Raw genomic sequence first — 20,358 nt, 5'->3', positions numbered from 1 at the left:
TGTCCTACGTCGTGAAGAAGCTTGCAGAGGTGTTCCCACGCAGAAAGACCGCAAACAAGCCTTGCTAGCTGCAAGGCTTGCGGTTACGTTTTTTGGATGCTGCTGTGGCCCAGGAGGGACCGGGATGTCGCCAATTGCGTGAGGAGACAGAGGGGGCGCCCAGCAAGACAGGGAGCCCTCACAGAAGCAGGCAGCACCCGCAGAAGTGCCAGAACAGGCACTACAAAGAGGAGTGAAACGGTGCTCACCCGAAGTCACAAAAGGAGATCCCACGACGCTGGAGGACAACTCAGGAGGTTGTGCATTGCAGGTTAGAGTGTCGCGGACCCAGGCTTGGCTGTGCACAAAGGAAATCCTGGAAGAGTGCACAGGAGCCGGAGCAGCTGCAAATCACGCGGTACCCAGCAATGCAGTCTAGCATGGGGAGGCAAGGACTTACCTCCACCAAACTTGGTCTGAAGAGTCACTGGACTGTGGGAGTCACTTGGAAAGAGTTGCTGAGTTCCCAGGACCACGCTCGTCATTCTGAGAGGGGACCCAGAGGACCGGTGATTCAGTTCTTTTGGTGCCTGCGGTTGCAGGGGGAGGATTCCGTCGTCCCACAGGAGATTTCTTCGGAGCTTCTAGTGCAGAGAGGAGGCAGGCTACCCCCAGAGCATGCACCACCAGGAAAACAGTCGAGAAGGCGGCAGGATCAGCGATGCAAGGTTGCAGTAGTCGTCTTTGCTACTTTGTTGCGGTTTTGCAGGCATCCTGAGCAGTCAGCGGTCGATTCCTTGGCAGAAGGTGAAGAGAGAGATGCAGAGGAACTCTGATGAGCTCTTACATTCATTATCTAAATAATTCCCCAAAGCAGAGACCCTAAATAGCCAGAAAAGGAGGTTTGGCTACCTAGGAGAGAGGATAGGCTTGCAACACCTGAAGGAGCCTATCAGAAGGAGTCTCTGACGTCACCTGCTGGCAGTGGCCACTCAGAGCAGTCCAGTGTGCCAGCAGCACCTCTGTTTCCAAGGTGGCAGAGGTCTGGAGCACACTGGAGGAGCTCTGGGCACCTCCCCTGGGAGGTGCAGGTCAGGGGAGTGGTCACTCCCCTTTCCTTTGTCCAGTTTCGCGCCAGGGCAGGGCTGGGGGATCCCTGAACTGGTGTAGACTGGCTTATGCAGAGATGGGCACCATCTGTGCCCATCAAAGCATTTCCAGAGGCTGGGGGAGGCTACTCCTCCCCAGCCCTGACACCTTTTTCCAAAGGGAGAGGGTGTAACACCCTCTCTCTGAGGAAGTCCTTTGTTCTGCCATTGTGGGCCAAGCCTGGCTGGACCCCAGGAGGGCAGAAACCTGTCTGAGGGGTTGGCAGCAGCAGCAGCTGCAGTGAAACCCCGGGAAAGGTAGTTTGGCATTACCCGGGTCTGTGCTAGAGACTCGGGGGATCATGGAATTCTCTCCCCAATGCCAGAATGGCATTGGGGTGACAATTCCATGATCTTAGACATGTTACATGGCCATGTTCGGAGTTACCATTGTGACGCTATACATAGGTGGTGACCTATGTATAGTGCACACGTGTAATGGTGTCCCCGCACTCACAAAGTCCGGGGAATTTGCCCTGAACGATGTGGCGGCACTTTGGCTAGTGCCAGGGTGCCCACACACTAAGTAACTTAGCACCCAACCTTTACCAGGTAAAGGTTAGACATATAGGTGACTTATTAGTTACTTAAGTGCAGTGGTAAATGGCTGTGAAATAACGTGGACATTATTTCACTCAGGCTGCAGTGGCAGGCCTGTGTAAGAATGGTCAGAGCTCCCTATGGGTGGCAAAATAAATGCTGCAGCCCATAGGGATCTCCTGGAACCCCAATACCCTGGGTACCTCAGTACCATATACTAGGGAATTATAAGGGTGTTCCAGTATGCCAATGTGAATTGGTGAAATTGGTCACTAGCCTGTTAGTGACAATTTGGAAAGCAGAGAGAGCATAACCACTGAGGTTCTGGTTAGCAGAGCCTCAGTGAGACAGTTAGTCATCACACAGGGAACACATACAGGGCACACTTATGAGCACTGGGGCCCTGGCTGGCAGGGTCCCAGTGACACATACACTAAAACAACATATATACAGTGAAATATGGGGGTAACATGCCAGGCAAGATGGTACTTTCCTACACAACCTCCCCCCCCCCACAAACGAAGGACAATAAGACTAGCCATGACCTGATGAGTCTTCATTGTCTAAGTGGAAATATCTGGAGAGTCCATCTGAATTGGAGTGGGTACTCTCAGGTCTATGTTCCACTGTATAGTCCATTCCCTGTAGAGATATGGACCACCTCAACAATTTAGGGTTTTCACCTTTCACTTGTTTTAGCCAAAGTAGAGGTTTGTGGTCTGTCTGAACAATGAAGTGAGTGCCAAACAGGTATGGCCTCAACTTCTTCAGTGCCCAGACCACAGCAAAGGCCTCCCTCTCTATGGCAGACCAACACTTTTCTCTAGGGGCCAACCTCCTGCTGATAAAAGCAACAGGTTGATCCTGGCCCTCAGAATTGAGTTGTGATAAGACTGCCCTTACCCCTAATTCAGATGCATCAGTTTGAACAATTAATTTCTTGGAGTAACAGGGGCTTTTCAGGACAGGTGCAGTGCACATGGTCTGTTTCTGCTCCTCAAAAGCTTTCTGACAGCTAGCTGTCCACAATACCTTTTTAGGCATTTTCTTAGAAGTGAGGTCATTAAGAGGGGCTGCTATGGAGCCATAGTTCTTTATGAACCTTCTGTAATACCCAGTGAGGCCTAGGAAGGGTCTCACCTGGGTCTGTGTTGTAGGGGGAACCCAATCTATGATAGTTTGGATTTTCCCCTGAAGTGGTGCAATTTGTTCTCCACCTACAAGGTGTCCCAGATAAACCACTTTCCCCTGCCCTATCTGGCACTTTGAGGCCTTGATAGTGAGGCCTGCCTTTTGCAGGGCCTCTAAAACTTTCCATAGGTGGACCAGGTGATCATCCCAACTGGAGCTAAAGACAGATATATCGTCCAGATATGCTGCACTAAAAGCCTCCAACCCTTGCAGGACTGTATTCACCAACCTCTGAAAAGTGGCAGGTGCATTTTTCAAACCAAAGGACATTACTTTGAATTGGTAGTGCCCTCCAATAGTCGAAAATGCAGTTTTTGCTTTAGCATCCTCTGATAACTTGATCTGCCAATACCCTGCAGTCAAACCAAAGGTGCTTAGATACTTGGCAGATGCCAGTGTATCTATGAGCTCATCTGCCCTGGGTGAATATGTGTAGGAGGCTGGACTGGCTTGTAGTGAGTACCAAGGGGTACTTGCACCTTGCACCAGGCCCAGTTATCCCTTATTAGTGTATAGGGTGTCTAGCAGCTTAGGCTGATAGATAATGGTAGCTTAGCAGAGCAGCTTAGGCTGAACTAGGAGACGTGTGAAGCTACTACAGTACCACTTAGTGTCATATGCACAATATCATAAGAAAACACAATACACAGTTATACTAAAAATAAAGGTACTTTATTTTTATGACAATATGCCAAAGTATCTTAGAGTGTACCCTCAGTGAGAGGATAGGAAATATACACAAGATATATATACACAATAGCAAAAATATGCAGTATAGTCTTAGAAAACAGAGCAAACAATGTATAGTTACAATAGGATGCAATGGGGAAACATAGGGATAGGGGCAACACAAACCATATACTCCAAAAGTGGAATGCGAACCACGAATGGACCCCAAACCTATGTGACCTTGTAGAGGGTCGCTGGGACTATTAGAAAATAGTGAGAGTTAGAAAAATAACCCTCCCCAAGACCCTGAAAAGTGAGTGCAAAGTGCACTAAAGTTCCCCTAAGGACAAAACAGTCGTGTTAGAGGAATAATGCAGGAAAGACACAAACCAGCAATGCAACAACTGTGGATTTCCAATCTAGGGTACCTGTGGAACAAGGGGACCAAGTCCAAAAGTCACAAGCACGTCGGAGATGGGCAGATGCCCAGGAAATGCCAGCTGCGGGTGCAAAGAAGCTTCGACTGGACAGAAGAAGCTGAGGTTTCTGCAGGAACGAAAAGGGCTAGAGACTTCCCCTTTGGTGGACGGATCCCTCTCGCCTTGGAGAGTCGTGCAGAAGTGTTTTCCCGCCGGAAGGATGCCAACAAGCCTTGCTACACGCAAATCGTGCGTTTGGCGTTTTTGGACGCTGCTGGGGCCCAGGAGGGACCAGGAGGTCGCAAATTGGACCTGAAGAGAGAGGGGACGTCGAGCAAGATAAAGAGCCCTCACTGAAGCAGGTAGCACCCGGAGAAGTGCCAGAAACAGGCACTACGAGGATGCGTGAAACGGTGCTCGCCGAAGTTGCACAAAGGAGTCCCACGTCGCCGGAGACCAACTTAGAAAGTCGTGCAATGCAGGTTAGAGTGCCGTGGACCCAGGCTTGGCTGTGCACAAAGGATTTCCGCCGGAAGTGCACAGGGGCCGGAGTAGCTGCAAAGTCGCGGTTCCCAGCAATGCAGCCCAGCGAGGTGAGGCAAGGACTTACCTCCACCAAACTTGGACTGAAGAGTCACTGGACTGTGGGGGTCACTTGGACAGAGTCGCTGGATTCGAGGGACCTCGCTCGTCGTGCTGAGAGGAGACCCAAGGGACCGGTAATGCAGCTTTTTGGTGCCTGCGGTTGCAGGGGGAAGATTCCGTCGACCCACGGGAGATTTCTTCGGAGCTTCTGGTGCAGAGAGGAGGCAGGCTACCCCCACAGCATGCACAAGCAGGAAAACAGTCGAGAAGGCGGCAGGATCAGCGTTACAGAGTTGCAGTAGTCGTCTTTGCTACTATGTTGCAGGTTTGCAGGCTTCCAGCGCGGTCAGCGGTCGTTTCCTTATCAGAAGGTGAAGAGGGAGATGCAGAGGAACTCGGATGAGCTCTTGCATTCGTTATCTAAAGTTTCCCCAGAGACAGAGACCCTAAATAGCCAGAAAAGAGGGTTTGGCTACCTAGGAGAGAGGATAGGCTACTAACACCTGAAGGAGCCTATCAGCAGGAGTCTCTGACGTCACCTGGTGGCACTGGCCACTCAGAGCAGTCCAGTGTGCCAGCAGCACCTCTGTTTCCAAGATGGCAGAGGTCTGGAGCACACTGGAGGAGCTCTGGACACCTCCCAGGGGAGGTGCAGGTCAGGGGAGTGGTCACTCCCCTTTCCTTTGTCCAGTTTCGCGCCAGAGCAGGGGCTAAGGGGTCCCTGAACCAGTGTAGACTGGCTTATGCAGAATTGGGCACCTCTGTGCCCAACAAAGCATTTCCAGAGGCTGGGGGAGGCTACTCCTCCCCTGCCTTCACACCATTTTCCAAAGGGAGAGGGTGTCACACACTCTCTCAGAGGAAGTTCTTTGTTCTGCCATCCTGGGCCAGGCCTGGCTGGACCCCAGGAGGGCAGCTGCCTGTCTGAGGGGTTGGCAGCAGCAGCAGCTGCAGTGAAACCCCAGGAAGGGCAGTTTGGCAGTACCAGGGTCTGTGCTACAGACCACTGGGATCATGGGATTGTGCCAACTATGCCAGGATGACATAGAGGGGGCAATTCCATGATCGTAGACATGTTACATGGCCATATTCGGAGTTACCATTGTGAAGCTACATATAGGTAGTGACCTATATGTAGTGCACGCGTGCAATGGTGTCCCCGCACTCACAAAGTTCAGGGAATTGGCTCTGAACAATGTGGGGGCACCTTGGCTAGTGCCAGGGTGCCCTCACACTAAGTAACTTTGCACCTAACCTTTACCAGGTAAAGGTTAGACATATAGGTGACTTATAAGTTACTTAAGTGCAGTGTAAAATGGCTGTGAAATAACGTGGACGTTATTTCACTCAGGCTGCAGTGGCAGGCCTGTGTAAGAATTGTCAGAGCTCCCTATGGGTGGCAAAAGAAATGCTGCAGCCCATAGGGATCTCCTGGAACCCCAATACCCTGGGTACCTCAGTACCATATACTAGGGAATTATAAGGGTGTTCCAGTAAGCCAATGTAAATTGGTAAAATTGGTCACTAGCCTGTCAGTGACAATTTGGAAAGAAATGAGAGAGCATAACCACTGAGGTTCTGATTAGCAGAGCCTCAGTGAGACAGTTAGTCACTACACAGGTAACACATGCAGGCACACTTATGAGCACTGGGGCCCTGGGTTACCAGGGTCCCAGTGACACATACAACTAAAACAACATATATACAGTGAAAAATGGGGGTAACATGCCAGGCAAGATGGTACTTTCCTACACAACCCCCCCCCAAACGAAGGACAATAAGACTAGCCATTACCTGATGAGTCTTCATTGTCTAGGTGGAAATATCTGGAGAGTCCATCTGCATTGGAGTGGCTACTCCCAGGTCTATGTTCCACTGTATAGTCCATTCCCTGTAGGGATATGGACCACCTCAACAATTTAGGATTTTCACCTTTCATTTGTTTTAGCCACAGTAGAGGTTTGTGGTCTGTCTGAACAATGAAGTGAGTGCCAAACAGGTATGGCCTCAACTTCTTCAGAGCCCAGACCACAGCAAAGGCCTCCCTCTCAATGGCAGACCAACGCTTTTCTCTAGGGGTCAACCTTCTACTAATAAAAGCAACAGGTTGATCCTGGCCCTCAGAATTAAGTTGTGATAGGACTGCCCCTACTCCTAATTCAGATGCATCAGTTTGGACATATAATTTTTTAGAGTAACAAGGGCTTTTCAGGACAGGTGCAGAGCACATGGCCTGCTTCAGCTCCTCAAAAGCTTTCTGACAGCTTGCTGTCCACAATACCTTTTTAGGCATTTTCTTGGATGTGAGGTCATTAAGAGGGGCTGCAATGGAGCCATAGTTCTTAATGAACCTCCTGTAATACCCAGTGAGGCCTAAGAAGGCTCTCACCTGAGTCTGAGTGGTAGGGGGAACCCAATCAATAATAGTTTGGATTTTCCCCTGAAGTGGTGCAATCTGTTCTCCACCAACAAGGTGTCCCAGATAAACCACCTTACCCTGCCCTATCTGGCACTTTGAAGCCTTGATAGTGAGGGCTGCCTTTTGCAGGGCCTCCAAAACTTTCCATAGGTGGACCAGGTGATCATCCCAGCTGGAGCTAAAGACAGCTATATCATCCAAATATGCTGCACTGAAAGCTTCCAGCCCTTGCAGGACTGTGTTCACCAACCTCTGAAAAGTGGCAGGTGCATTTTTCAAACCAAAAGGCATTACAGTAAACTGGTAATGTCCTCCAATGGTAGAAAATGCAGTCTTAGGTTTAGCATCTTCTGACAATTTGATCTGCCAATACCCTGCAGTCAAATCAAAAGTGCTTAGATACTTGGCAGATGCCAGTGTATCTATGAGCTCATCTGCCCTGGGTATAGGGTGTGCATCAGTTTTGGTTACCAAGTTGAGACCTCTATAGTCTACACAAAACCTCATTTCCTTCTTTCCATCTTTAGAATTGGGTTTTGGTACCAGTACCACAGGAGAAGCCCATGGACTGTCAGAGTGCTCAACCACTCCTAGTTCCAACATTTTCTGAACTTCTTGCTTTATGCAGTCCCTGACATGGTCAGGCTGCCTATAGATCTTACTTTTGACAGGTAAACTGTCTCCAGTATCTATAGTGTGCTCACACCAAGAAGTGGTGCCTGGCACAGTAGAGAAGAGTTCTGAAAATTGTCCTAGGAGATTTATGCAATTATCTTTCTGCTCAGCAGTAAGACAATCAGCCAAAACTACACCTTCCACAAGAGCATCTTGTTCTGTGGAAGAGAAGAGATCAGGTAGAGGATCACTGTCTTCTTCCTGTCCCTCATCAGTTGCCATGAGCAGGGTGAGATCAGCCCTGTCATAGTATGGTTTTAGGCGGTTGACATGAAGCACCCTAAGGGGACTCCTGGCAGTGCCTAAGTCAACCAAGTAGGTGACTTCACCCTTCTGTTCAACAATTGTGTGGGGTCCACTCCATTTATCTTGGAGTGCTCTTGGGGCCACAGGCTCCAAGACCCACACTTTCTGCCCTGGTTGGTACTGAACCAAAACAGCCTTCTGATCATGCCATTGCTTCTGGAGCTCTTGGCTGGCCTGAAGGTTTTTACTGGCCTTTTTCATGTATTCAGCCATCCTTGATCTGAGGCCAAGTACATAATCCACAATATCCTGCTTAGGAGCTTTTAAAGGTTGTTCCCAACCCTCCTTTACAAGTGTGAGTGGACCCCTAACAGGGTGTCCAAAAAGAAGTTCAAAGGGGCTGAAGCCCACTCCTTTCTGGGGTACCTCCCTGTAGGCAAAAAGGAGGCATGGTAGAAGGATATCCCATCTCCTGCGGAGTTTTTCAGGGAGACCCATAATCATGCCTTTGAGAGTTTTATTAAATCTCTCCACCAGTCCATTTGTTTGTGGATGATAGGGTGTTGTGAACTTGTAAGTTACACCACACTCCTCCCACATGGCCTTTAAGTATGCAGACATGAAATTGCTTCCCCTGTCTGATACTACTTCCTTTGGGAAGCCCACCCTGGAAAATATTCCCAGGAGGGCTTTTGCCACTGCAGGAGCTGTAGTGGTCCTTAAAGGAATTGCTTCAGGATATCTTGTGGCATGGTCCACTACCACTAAGATAAACCTATTGCCTGAAGCAGTAGGAGGGTCAAGGGGGCCAACTATGTCAACCCCTACCCTTTCAAAGGGAACCCCAACCACAGGCAGTGGGATAAGGGGTGCCTTTGGGGTGCCACCTGTCTTGCCACTGGCTTGACAGGTTTCACAGGACTTACAAAATTCCTTTGTGTCCTCAGACATCCTAGGCCAATGAAACAATGGTACCAATCTGTCCCAAGTTTTCATTTGACCCAGGTGCCCAGCTAAGGGAATGTCATGTGCCAGTGTTAGGAGGAACTTTCTGTACTCCTGAGGAATCACTAATCTCCTGGCAGCTCCAGGTTTAGGATCCCTATGCTCAGTGTACAAGAGGTTGTCCTCCCAGTAAACTCTGTGAGAGTCACTGACATCCCCATTAGCCTGTTTGACAGCTTGCTGTCTGAGACCCTCTAATGTGGGACAGGTTTGCTGTGCCACACTCAGCTCCTCTCTGGCAGGCCCCCCTTCACCCAAAAGCTCAGCAGTGTCTGCTTCCAGCTCCTCTGGTGTAGGTTCTGCACAGGGAGGGAATTCTTCTTCCTCAGAAGTAGAATCCACTGTAGAGGGAGGGATAGTAGGAAGTGGTTTGCTTCTACTAGCCCTGGCTTAAGGCAGCACTTGGTCCATTGTTCCAGGATCCAAGCTTCCCTGTCCTTTTTGCTTTTTGGCCTGAGCCCTTGTCAAAGCAAAAATATGCCCTGGGATGCCCAGCATTGCTGCATGGGCCTCCAACTCCACATCTGACCAAGCTGATGTCTCCAAATCATTCCCTAATAGACAGTCTACAGGTAAATCTGAAGCTACCACAACTTTCTTTGGACCAGTTACCCCCCCCCAGTTGAGATTTACAACAGCCATGGGGTGGCTTTGTGTTATGTTGTGAGCATCGGTTACTTGGTACTGGTGTCCAAGTATGTGTTGTTCAGGGTGCACCAGTTTCTCAATCACCATTGTGACACTGGCACCTGTGTCCCTGTAGGCCTGGACCTCAACACCATTTATTAGGGTTAGTTGCTTGTACTTCTCCAAGTTATGGGGGCAAGCAACTAAAGTGGCTAAATCAATAGCCCCTTCAGAGACTAAAGTAGCCTCTGTGGTCTCCCTAATCAGACCAACCCCAACTAAATTACCAAAAGTGAGCCCAGCTACTCCCTTGGATTGGCTATTAGTAGGTTTGCTCCCACCACCACTGCTATTAGTAGGGACACTAGGTGTAGCAGTAGGGGTTGTAGTGGTAGGAGCTGTGGTGCCTTTCTTTGGACAACTGGGATCTGTTGTCCAATGGCCTTTTATTTTACATAAAGAGCACCATGGTTTCTTTTCCTTGTTCTGATTAAAGGAGGATTTGGACCCACCACCCCCACCAGAGTGTTTTTGTGGGCCTGATGAAGACTCATTTTTAGATTTGTCCCCACCCTTGTCAGAAGACTTACCATCCTTCTTTTTGTTGCCATCTTTGTCACCCCCTGTATGAACTTTTCTGTTCACTCTTGTTCTGACCCATTTGTCTGCCTTCTTTCCCAATTCTTGGGGAGAGGTCAGATCAGAGTCCACCAAGTACTGGTGCAACAAATCAGACACACAATTATTAAGAATATGCTCTCTCAGGATCAAGTTATACAGGCTGTCATAATCAGTAACTTTACTGCCATGTAACCACCCCTCCAAGGCCTTCACTGCCTGGTCAATGAAATCAACCCAGTCTTGTGAAGACTCCTTTTTGGTCTCTCTGAACTTTATCCTGTACTGTTCAGTGGTTAAGCCATAACCATCCAGGAGTGCATTCTTAAGAACTTGGAAATTATTAGCATCATTTTCTTTTACAGTAAGGAGCCTATCCCTACCTTTTCCACTAAATGATAGCCATAGGATAGCAGCCCACTGCTTTTGAGGGACATCCTGTACAGCACAGGCCCTCTCAAGTGCAGCAAACCACTTGTTAATGTCATCCCCCTCCTTATAAGGGGGAACTATCTTGTGCAGATTCCTGGAATCATGCTCTTTCGCAGGATGACTATGGGGAATACTGCTGCTGCCACCATGGGTATCTAAACCCAACTTCTGTCTTTCCTTCTCTAATTCTAAAGACTGTCTATCCAAATCCAGCTGTTGCTTCTTGAGCTTCAGTCTGGTTTGTTCCACTCTCAATCTATTGAGCTCCCTTTCTAACAATCTGTCATCAGGGTGGGTGGGACGGACATTTCTAGATACAGAGGTATGATGGGAATGAACAGAAGGAGACCTGTCCCTTACAGAAGGCACCCTAACAGCTTGGCTAACAGTATAATGTGAGAGCACACCATCAGTATGGTGTGATTCAACCTCTGTACCAACTATGCTAGACTGTCTAGTAATGGGCAGGCTGAGAAGTTTCTTTCCTGAATCTTTTCCTGGGGGAGTCCCTGGATCAGATTGAGAACCATTAGCTACTTTTTCACCAGATTGGGCACTTATGGCCTTATCCTGTACTCTAAGCATGTTAATTAACAGTTCTAAGGAAGGATTCTTCCCTACACTCAAACTTCTCTCTATGCAGAGACTCCTTGCTCCTTTCCAGCTAAGGTGATCATATGCAAGTTTGGACAGTTCAACATTTTGGCCTGTGCCAGACATTTTTTAGAGAGAGTTAAAGTGATAGAAAAAGAGAAAAAAGTTTTCAGAACTTTTTGGAAAGACAGAAAAAAAACTTTTTAAACTTTTAAGAACTTTTTGAAAGTTTAGAAGTACTTTTCAGCACTTAGAAAAGAGTGAAAAGAGGAAATGCAAAACTTTTTGGCTATGTGTATATACACTGACCTTGTTTTGTATATTTTTCTCTTATGAAAAGTACAATGACAAGAGTGGTAAGTAGTCTCAAGCACTTATCCCACCACTGCACAACCAATGTAGGAGGCTGGACTGGCTTGTAGTGAGTACCAAGGGGTACTTGCACCTTGCACCAGGCCCAGTTATCCCTTATTAGTGTATAGGGTGTCTAGCAGCTTAGGCTGATAGATAATGGTAGCTTAGCAGAGCAGCTTAGGCTGAACTAGGAGACGTGTGAAGCTACTACAGTACCACTTAGTGTCATATGCACAATATCATAAGAAAACACAATACACAGTTATACTAAAAATAAAGGTACTTTATTTTTATGACAATATGCCAAAGTATCTTAGAGTGTACCCTCAGTGAGAGGATAGGAAATATACACAAGATATATATACACAATAGCAAAAATATGCAGTATAGTCTTAAAAAACAGTGCAAACAATGTATAGTTACAATAGGATGCAATGGGGAAACATAGGGATAGGGGCAACACAAACCATATACTCCAAAAGTGGAATGCGAACCACGAATGGACCCCAAACCTATGTGACCTTGTAGAGGGTCGCTGGGACTATTAGAAAATAGTGAGAGTTAGAAAAATAACCCTCCCCAAGACCCTGAAAAGTGAGTGCAAAGTGCACTAAAGTTCCCCTAAGGACAAAACAGTCGTGTTAGAGGAATAATGCAGGAAAGACACAAACCAGCAATGCAACAACTGTGGATTTCCAATCTAGGTTACCTGTGGAACAAGGGGACCAAGTCCAAAAGTCACAAGCACGTCGGAGATGGGCAGATGCCCAGGAAATGCCAGCTGCGGGTGCAAAGAAGCTTCGACTGGACAGAAGAAGCTGAGGTTTCTGCAGGAACGAAAAGGGCTAGAGACTTCCCCTTTGGTGGACGGATCTCTCTCGCCTTGGAGAGTCGTGCAGAAGTGTTTTCCCGCCGGAAGGATGCCAACAAGCCTTGCTACACGCAAATCGTGCGTTTGGCGTTTTTGGACGCTGCTGGGGCCCAGGAGGGACCAGAAGGTCGCAAATTGGACCTGAAGAGAGAGGAGACGTCGAGCAAGACAAAGTGCCCTCACTAAAGCAGGTAGCACCCGGAGAAGTGCCAGAAACAGGCACTACGAGGATGCGTGAAACGGTGCTCGCCGAAGTTGCACAAAGGAGTCCCACGTCGCCGGAGACCAACTTAGAAAGTCGTGCAATGCAGGTTAGAGTGCCGTGGACCCAGGCTTGGCTGTGCACAAAGGATTTCCGCCGGAAGTGCACAGGGGCCGGAGTAGCTGCAAAGTCGCGGTTCCCAGCAATGCAGCCCAGCGAGGTGAGGCAAGGACTTACCTCCACCAAACTTGGACTGAAGAGTCACTGGACTGTGGGGGTCACTTGGACAGAGTCGCTGGATTCGAGGGACCTCGCTCGTCGTGCTGAGAGGAGACCCACGGGACCGGTAATGCAGCTTTTTGGTGCCTGCGGTTGCAGGGGGAAGATTCCGTCGACCCACGGGAGATTTCTTCGGAGCTTCTGGTGCAGAGAGGAGGCAGGCTACCCCCACAGCATGCACAAGCAGGAAAACAGTCGAGAAGGCGGCAGGATCAGCGTTACAGAGTTGCAGTAGTCGTCTTTGCTACTATGTTGCAGGTTTGCAGGCTTCCAGCGCGGTCAGCGGTTGTTTCCTTATCAGAAGGTGAAGAGGGAGATGCAGAGGAACTCGGATGAGCTCTTGCATTCGTTATCTAAAGTTTCCCCAGAGACAGAGACCCTAAATAGCCAGAAAAGAGGGTTTGGCTACCTAGGAGAGAGGATAGGCTACTAACACCTGAAGGAGCCTATCAGCAGGAGTCTCTGACGTCACCTGGTGGCACTGGCCACTCAGAGCAGTCCAGTGTGCCAGCAGCACCTCTGTTTCCAAGATGGCAGAGGTCTGGAGCACACTGGAGGAGCTCTGGACACCTCCCAGGGGAGGTGCAGGTCAGGGGAGTGGTCACTCCCCTTTCCTTTGTCCAGTTTCGCGCCAGAGCAGGGGCTAAGGGGTCCCTGAACCGGTGTAGACTGGCTTATGCAGAATTGGGCACCTCTGTGCCCAACAAAGCATTTCCAGAGGCTGGGGGAGGCTACTCCTCCCCTGCCTTCACACCATTTTCCAAAGGGAGAGGGTGTCACACCCTCTCTCAGAGGAAGTTCTTTGTTCTGCCATCCTGGGCCAGGCCTGGCTGGACCCCAGGAGGGCAGCTGCCTGTCTGAGGGGTTGGCAGCAGCAGCAGCTGCAGTGAAACCCCAGGAAGGGCAGTTTGGCAGTACCAGGGTCTGTGCTACAGACCACTGGGATCATGGGATTGTGCCAACTATGCCAGGATGACATAGAGGGGGCAATTCCATGATCATAGACATGTTACATGGCCATATTCGGAGTTACCATTGTGAAGCTACATATAGGTAGTGACCTATATGTAGTGCACGCGTGTAATGGTGTCCCCGCACTCACAAAGTTCAGGGAATTGGCTCTGAACAATGTGGGGGCACCTTGGCTAGTGCCAGGGTGCCCTCACACTAAGTAACTTTGCACCTAACCTTTACCAGGTAAAGGTTAGACATATAGGTGACTTATAAGTTACTTAAGTGCAGTGTAAAATGGCTGTGAAATAACGTGGACGTTATTTCACTCAGGCTGCAGTGGCAGGCCTGTGTAAGAATTGTCAGAGCTCCCTATGGGTGGCAAAAGAAATGCTGCAGCCCATAGGGATCTCCTGGAACCCCAATACCCTGGGTACCTCAGTACCATATACTAGGGAATTATAAGGGTGTTCCAGTAAGCCAATGTAAATTGGTAAAATTGGTCACTAGCCTGTCAGTGACAATTTGGAAAGAAATGAGAGAGCATAACCACTAAGGTTCTGATTAGCAGAGCCTCAGTGAGACAGTTAGTCACTACACAGGTAACACATGCAGGCACACTTATGAGCACTGGGGCCCTGGGTTACCAGGGTCCCAGTGACACATACAACTAAAACATCATATATACAGTGAAAAATGGGGGTAACATGCCAGGCAAGATGGTACTTTCCTACAATATGTGACAGAACTACTAGGTCCTAAACAACTATAGCCTAAACCACTACTGCTAAACAACTAAAAAGTCTCTACAACTAAGTACTGAACAACTACTGTCTAAACAACAATTGTGCCTGAATAACAATTGCCTGAACAACTAATATATATATTATATTTTAAACAACTAATAAACCATCAAAACCAAAAAGAAAACCTTACCTTAAAATTAGTTTTTCAGGCAATTGTTATTCAGGCACAATTGTTGTTTAGACAGTAGTTGTTCAGTACTTAGTTGTAGAGACTTTTTAGTTGTTTAGCAGTAGTGGTTCAGGGAAGTAGTGGTTTAGACCTAGTTGTTCAGGATGTTTCCCCCCTGGGTATAGGGTGAGCATAAGTTTTAGTTACCTGGTTGAGACCTCTGTAATCTACACAAAACCTCATCTCTCTTTTCCCATCTTTAGAGTGATGCTTTGGTACAAGCACCACAGGAGAGGCCCATGGACTTTCAGAGTGCTCAACCACTCCCTGTTCAAGCATTTTCTGAACCTCTTGTTTTATGCAGTCCCTGACATGGTCAGGCTGCCTATAGATTTTACTTTTGACAGGCAAGCTGTCTCCAGTATCTATAGTGTGCTCACACCAAGAAGTGGTGCCTGGCACAGTAGAAAAGAGTTCAGAAAACTGACCCAGGAGATTTATGCAGTGGTCTTTCTTCTCAGCAGTAAGACAATCTGCCAGAACTACACCTTCCACTAGAGCATCTTGTTCTGTGGAAGAGAAGAGATCAGGGAGAGGGTCACTCTCTTCTTCCTGTCCTTCATCTGTTGCCATGAGCAGGGTGAGATCAGCCCTGTCATAGTAGGGTTTCAGGCGATTGACATGGAGCACCCTAAGGGGACTCTTGGCAGTGCCCAAGTCAACCAAGTAGGTGACTTCTCCCTTCTTTTCAACAATAATGTGGGGTCCACTCCATTTGTCTTGGAGTGCTCTTGGGGCTACAGGCTCCAACACCCACGCTTTCTGCCCTGGTTGGTACTGAATCAGAACAGCCTTCTGGTCATGCCATTGCTTTTGGAGCTCTTGGCTGGCCTGAAGGTTTTTACTGACCTTTTTCATATACTCAGCCATTCTGGATCTTAGGCCAAGTACATAGTCCACTATGTCTTGCTTAGGAGCTTTTAAAGGATGTTCCCAACCCTCCTTTACAAGTGTTAGGGGACCTCTTACAGGGTGCCCAAATAGAAGTTCAAAGAGGCTGAAGCCCACTCCTTTCTGGGGTACCTCCCTGTAAGCAAAAAGGAGGCAAGGTAACAGGACATCCCATCTCCTCCTGAGTTTTTCAGGGAGTCCCATTATCATTCCTTTGAGAGTTTTGTTAAACCTCTCAACCAGTCCATTTGTTTGTGGATGATAAGGTGTGGTGAATTTGTATGTTACACCACATTCCTTCCACATGGCCTTTAAGTAAGCAGACATAAAGTTGCTACCCCTGTCTGATACCACCTCTTTTGGGAAACCCACCCTGGAAAAGATTCCCAGGAGGGCTTTTGCCACTGCAGGTGCTGTAGTGGTCCTTAGAGGAATTGCTTCAGGATATCTCGTGGCATGGTCCACTACCACCAAGATAAACCTATTGCCTGAAGCAGTAGGAGGGTCAAGGGGGCCAACTATGTCAACCCCTACCCTTTCAAAGGGAACCCCAACCACAGGCAGTGGAATAAGCGGAGCCTTTGGGGTGCCACCAGTCTTGCCACTGGCTTGACAGGTGACACAGGACTTACAAAAATCTTTTGTGTCCTCTGACATCCCAGGCCAATGAAACAGGGGGACAAGCCTTTCCCATGTTTTAATTTGCCCTAGATGTCCAGCCAAGGGAATGTTGTGGGCTAGAGTTAGGAGGAACTCTCTGTATTGCAGGGGAATGACCAATCTCCTGGCTGCTCCAGGTTTAGGGTCCCTTGCCTCTGTATACAAGAGGTTGTCCTCCCAGTAAACTCTATGTGAGTCACTGACATCCCCATTTTGCTGTTTGACTGATTGCTGTCTTAGACCCTCTAGTGTGGGACAGGTCTGCTGTGCCACACTCAGCTCCTCCCTGGCAGGCCCCCCTCCACCCAAAAGCTCAGCAGTGTCTGCTTCCAGCTCCTCTGGTGAAGGTTCTGCACAGGGGGGAAATTCTTCTTCCTCAGAAGTTGAATCATTTGTAGAGGGAGGGATAGTAGGTAGAGATTTACCTTTACTAACCCTAGCTTTAGGGAGCACTTGGTCCTTTGTTCCAAGATCCAAGTCACCCTGTCCTTTTTGCTTTTTGGCCTGAGCCCTTGTCAAAGCAAAAATATGCCCAGGAATGCCCAGCATTGCTGCATGAGCCTCCAACTCCACTTCTGCCCAAGCTGATGTCTCTAAATCGTTCCCTAGTAGACAGTCTACAGGTAAATCTGAGGCAACCACAACTTTCTTTGGACTAGTAACCCCCCCCCCCAGTTGAGATTTACAATAGCCATGGGGTGGCTAAGAGTGTTGTTATGAGCATCAGTCACTTGGTACTGGTGACCAAGTAGGTGTTGTTCAGGGTGGACCAGTTTCTGTATTACCATGGTAACACTGGCACCTGTGTCCTTGTAGGCCTGAACCTCAACACCATTTACTAGGGGAAGTTGCTTGTACTTACCCATATTAAGGGGACAAGCAACCAAGGTGGCCAAATCAATGGCACCTTCAGGGACTAACACAGCCTCTGTGGTCTCCCTAACAAGACCAACCTGTGAGAAAGTAGCCTCTTTCTAGCCTTGTTACCCCCACTTTGGGCCTGTTTGTGAGTGTATGTCAGGGTGTTTTCACTGTCTCACTGGTATCCTGCTTGCCAGGGCCCAGTGCTCATAGTGAAAACCCTATGTTTTCAGTATGTTTGTTATGTGTCACTGGGACCCTGCTAGTCAGGACCCCAGTGCTCATAAGTTTGTGACCTATAGGTATGTGGTCCCTGTGTGATGCCTAACTGTCTCACTGAGGCTCTGCTAACCAGAACCTCAGTGGTTATGCTCTCTCTTTACAAATTGTCACTAACAGGCTAGTGACCAATTTACCAATTTACATTGGCTTACTGGAACACCCTTATAATTCCCTAGTATATGGTACTGAGGTACCCAGGGTATTGGGGTTCCAGGAGATCCCTATGGGCTGCAGCATTTCTTTTGCCACCCATAGGGAGCTCTGACAACCCTTACACAGGCCTGCCACTGCAGCCTGAGTGAAATAACGTCCACGTTATTTCACAGCCATTTTACACTGCACTTAAGTAACTTATAAGTCACCTATATGTCTAACCTTTACCTGGTAAAGGTTAGGTGCAAAGTTACTTAGTGTGAGGGCACCCTGGCACTAGCCAAGGTGCCCCCACATTGTTCAGGGCCAATTCCCCGGACTTTGTGAGTGCGGGGACACCATTACACGCGTGCACTACATATAGGTCACTACCTATATGTAGCTTCACAATGGTAACTCCGAATATGGCCATGTAACATGTCTATGATCATGGAATTGCCCCCTCTATACCATCCTGGCATAGTTGGCACAATCCCATGATCCCAGTAGTCTGTAGCACAGACCCTGGTACGGCCAAAATGCCTTTCCCGGGGTTTCACTGCAGCTGCCAACCCCTCAGACAGGCATCTGCCCTCCTGGGGTCCAGCCAGGCCTGGCCCAGGATGGCAGAACAAAGGACTTCCTCTGAGAGAGGGTGTGACACCCTCTCCCTTTGGAAAATGGTGTGAAGGCAGGGGAGGAGTAGCCTCCCCCAGCCTCTGGAAATGCTTTCTTGGGCACAGATGTGCCCAATTCTGCATAAGCCAGTCTACACCGGTTCAGGGACCCCTTAGCCCTGCTCTGGCGCGAAACTGGACAAAGGAAAGGGGAGTGACCACTCCCCTGACCTGTACCTCCCCTGGGAGGTGCCCAGAGCTCCTCCAGTGTGCTCCAGACCTCTGCCATCTTGGAAACAGAGGTGCTGCTGGCACACTGGACTGCTCTGAGTGGCCAGTGCCACCAGGTGACGTCAGAGACTCCTTGTGATAGGCTCCTTCAGGTGTTGCTAGCCTATCCTCTCTCCTAGGTAGCCAAACCCTCTTTTCTGGCTATTTAGGGTCTCTGTCTCTTGGGATTCCTTAGATAACGAATGCAAGAGCTCATCTGAGTTCCTCTGCATCTCTCTCTTCACCTTCTGCCAAGGAATCGACTGCTGACCGCGCTGGAAGCCTGCAAAACTGCAACATAGTAGCAAAGACGACTACTGCAACTCTGTAACGCTGATCCTGCCGCCTTCTCGACTGTTTTCCTGGTGGTGCATGCTGTGGGGGTAGTCTGCCTCCTCTCTGCACTAAAAGCTCCGAAGAAATCTCCCGTGGATCGACGGAATCTTCCCCCTGCAACCGCAGGCACCAAAAAGCTGCATTACCGGTCCCTTGGGTCTCCTCTCAGCACGACGAGCGAGGTCCCTCGAATCCAGCAACTCTGTCCAAGTGGCTCCCACAGTCCAGTGACTCTTCAGTCCAAGTTTGGTGGAGGTAAGTCCTTGCCTCACCTCGCTAGACTGCATTGCTGGGAACCGTGACTTTTGCAGCTACTCCGGCCCCTGTGCACTTCCGGCGGAAATCCTTCGTGCACAGCCAAGCCTGGGTCCACGGCACTCTAACCTGCATTGCACGACTTTCTAAGTTGGTCTCCGGCGACGTGGGACTCCTTTGTGCGACTTCGGGTGAGCACCGTTTCACGCATCCTCATAGTGCCTGTTTCTGGCACTTCTCTGGGTGCTACCTGCTGCTAAGAGGGCTCCTTGTCTTGCTCGACATCCCCTCTACCTCCTAGTCCAATTTGCGACCTCCTGGTCCCTCCTGGGCCACAGCAGCATCCAAAAACGCTAACTGCACGAATTGCAGCTAGCAAGGCTTGTTGGCGTTCTTTCGGTGGGAAAACACTTCTGCACGACTCTACAAGGCAAGAGGGATCCGTCCTCCAAAGGGGAAGTCTCTAGCCCTTTGCGTTCCTGCAGAAACCGCAGCTTCTTCAGTCCAGTCGAAGCTTCTTTGCACCCGCAGCTGGCATTTCCTGGGCATCTGCCCATCTCCGACTTGCTTGTGACTTTTGGACTTGCTCCCCTTGTTCCACAGGTACCCCAGATTGGAAATCCAGCGTTGTTGCATTGTTGGTTTGTGTCTTTCCTGCCTTATTCCCCTATCACGACTTCTTTGTCCTTTGGGGAACTTTAGTGCACTTTGCACTCACTTTTCAGGGTCTTGGGGTGGGCTATTTTTCTAACCCTCACTATTTTCTAATAGTCCCAGTGACCCTCTACAAGGTCACATAGGTTTGGGGTCCATTCGTGGTTCGCATTCCACTTCTGGAGTATATGGTTTGTGTTGCCCCTATCCCTATGTGTCTCCATTGCATCCTATTGTAACTATACATTGTTTGCACTGTTTTCTAAGACTATACTGCATATTTCTGGTATTGTGTATATATATCTTGTGTATATTTCCTATCCTCTCACTGAGGGTACACTCTGAGATACTTTGGCATATTGTCATAAAAATAAAGTACCTTTATTTTTAGTATAACTGTGTATTGTGTTTTCTTATGATATTGTGCATATGACACTAAGTGGTACTGTAGTAGCTTCACATGTCTCCTAGTTCAGCCTAAGCTGCTCTGCTAAGCTACCATTATCTATCAGCCTAAGCTGCTAGACACCCTATACACTAATAAGGGATAACTAGGCCTGGTGCAAGTACCCTTTGGTACTCACTACAAGCCAGTCCAGCCTCCTACATTGGTTGTGCAGC

The sequence above is a fragment of the Pleurodeles waltl genome, chromosome 6 (assembly GCF_031143425.1).
Source record: "Pleurodeles waltl isolate 20211129_DDA chromosome 6, aPleWal1.hap1.20221129, whole genome shotgun sequence".
In the NCBI taxonomy this organism is placed as follows: Eukaryota; Metazoa; Chordata; class Amphibia; order Caudata; family Salamandridae; genus Pleurodeles; species Pleurodeles waltl.
This window is presented reverse-complemented; position numbering follows the sequence as displayed.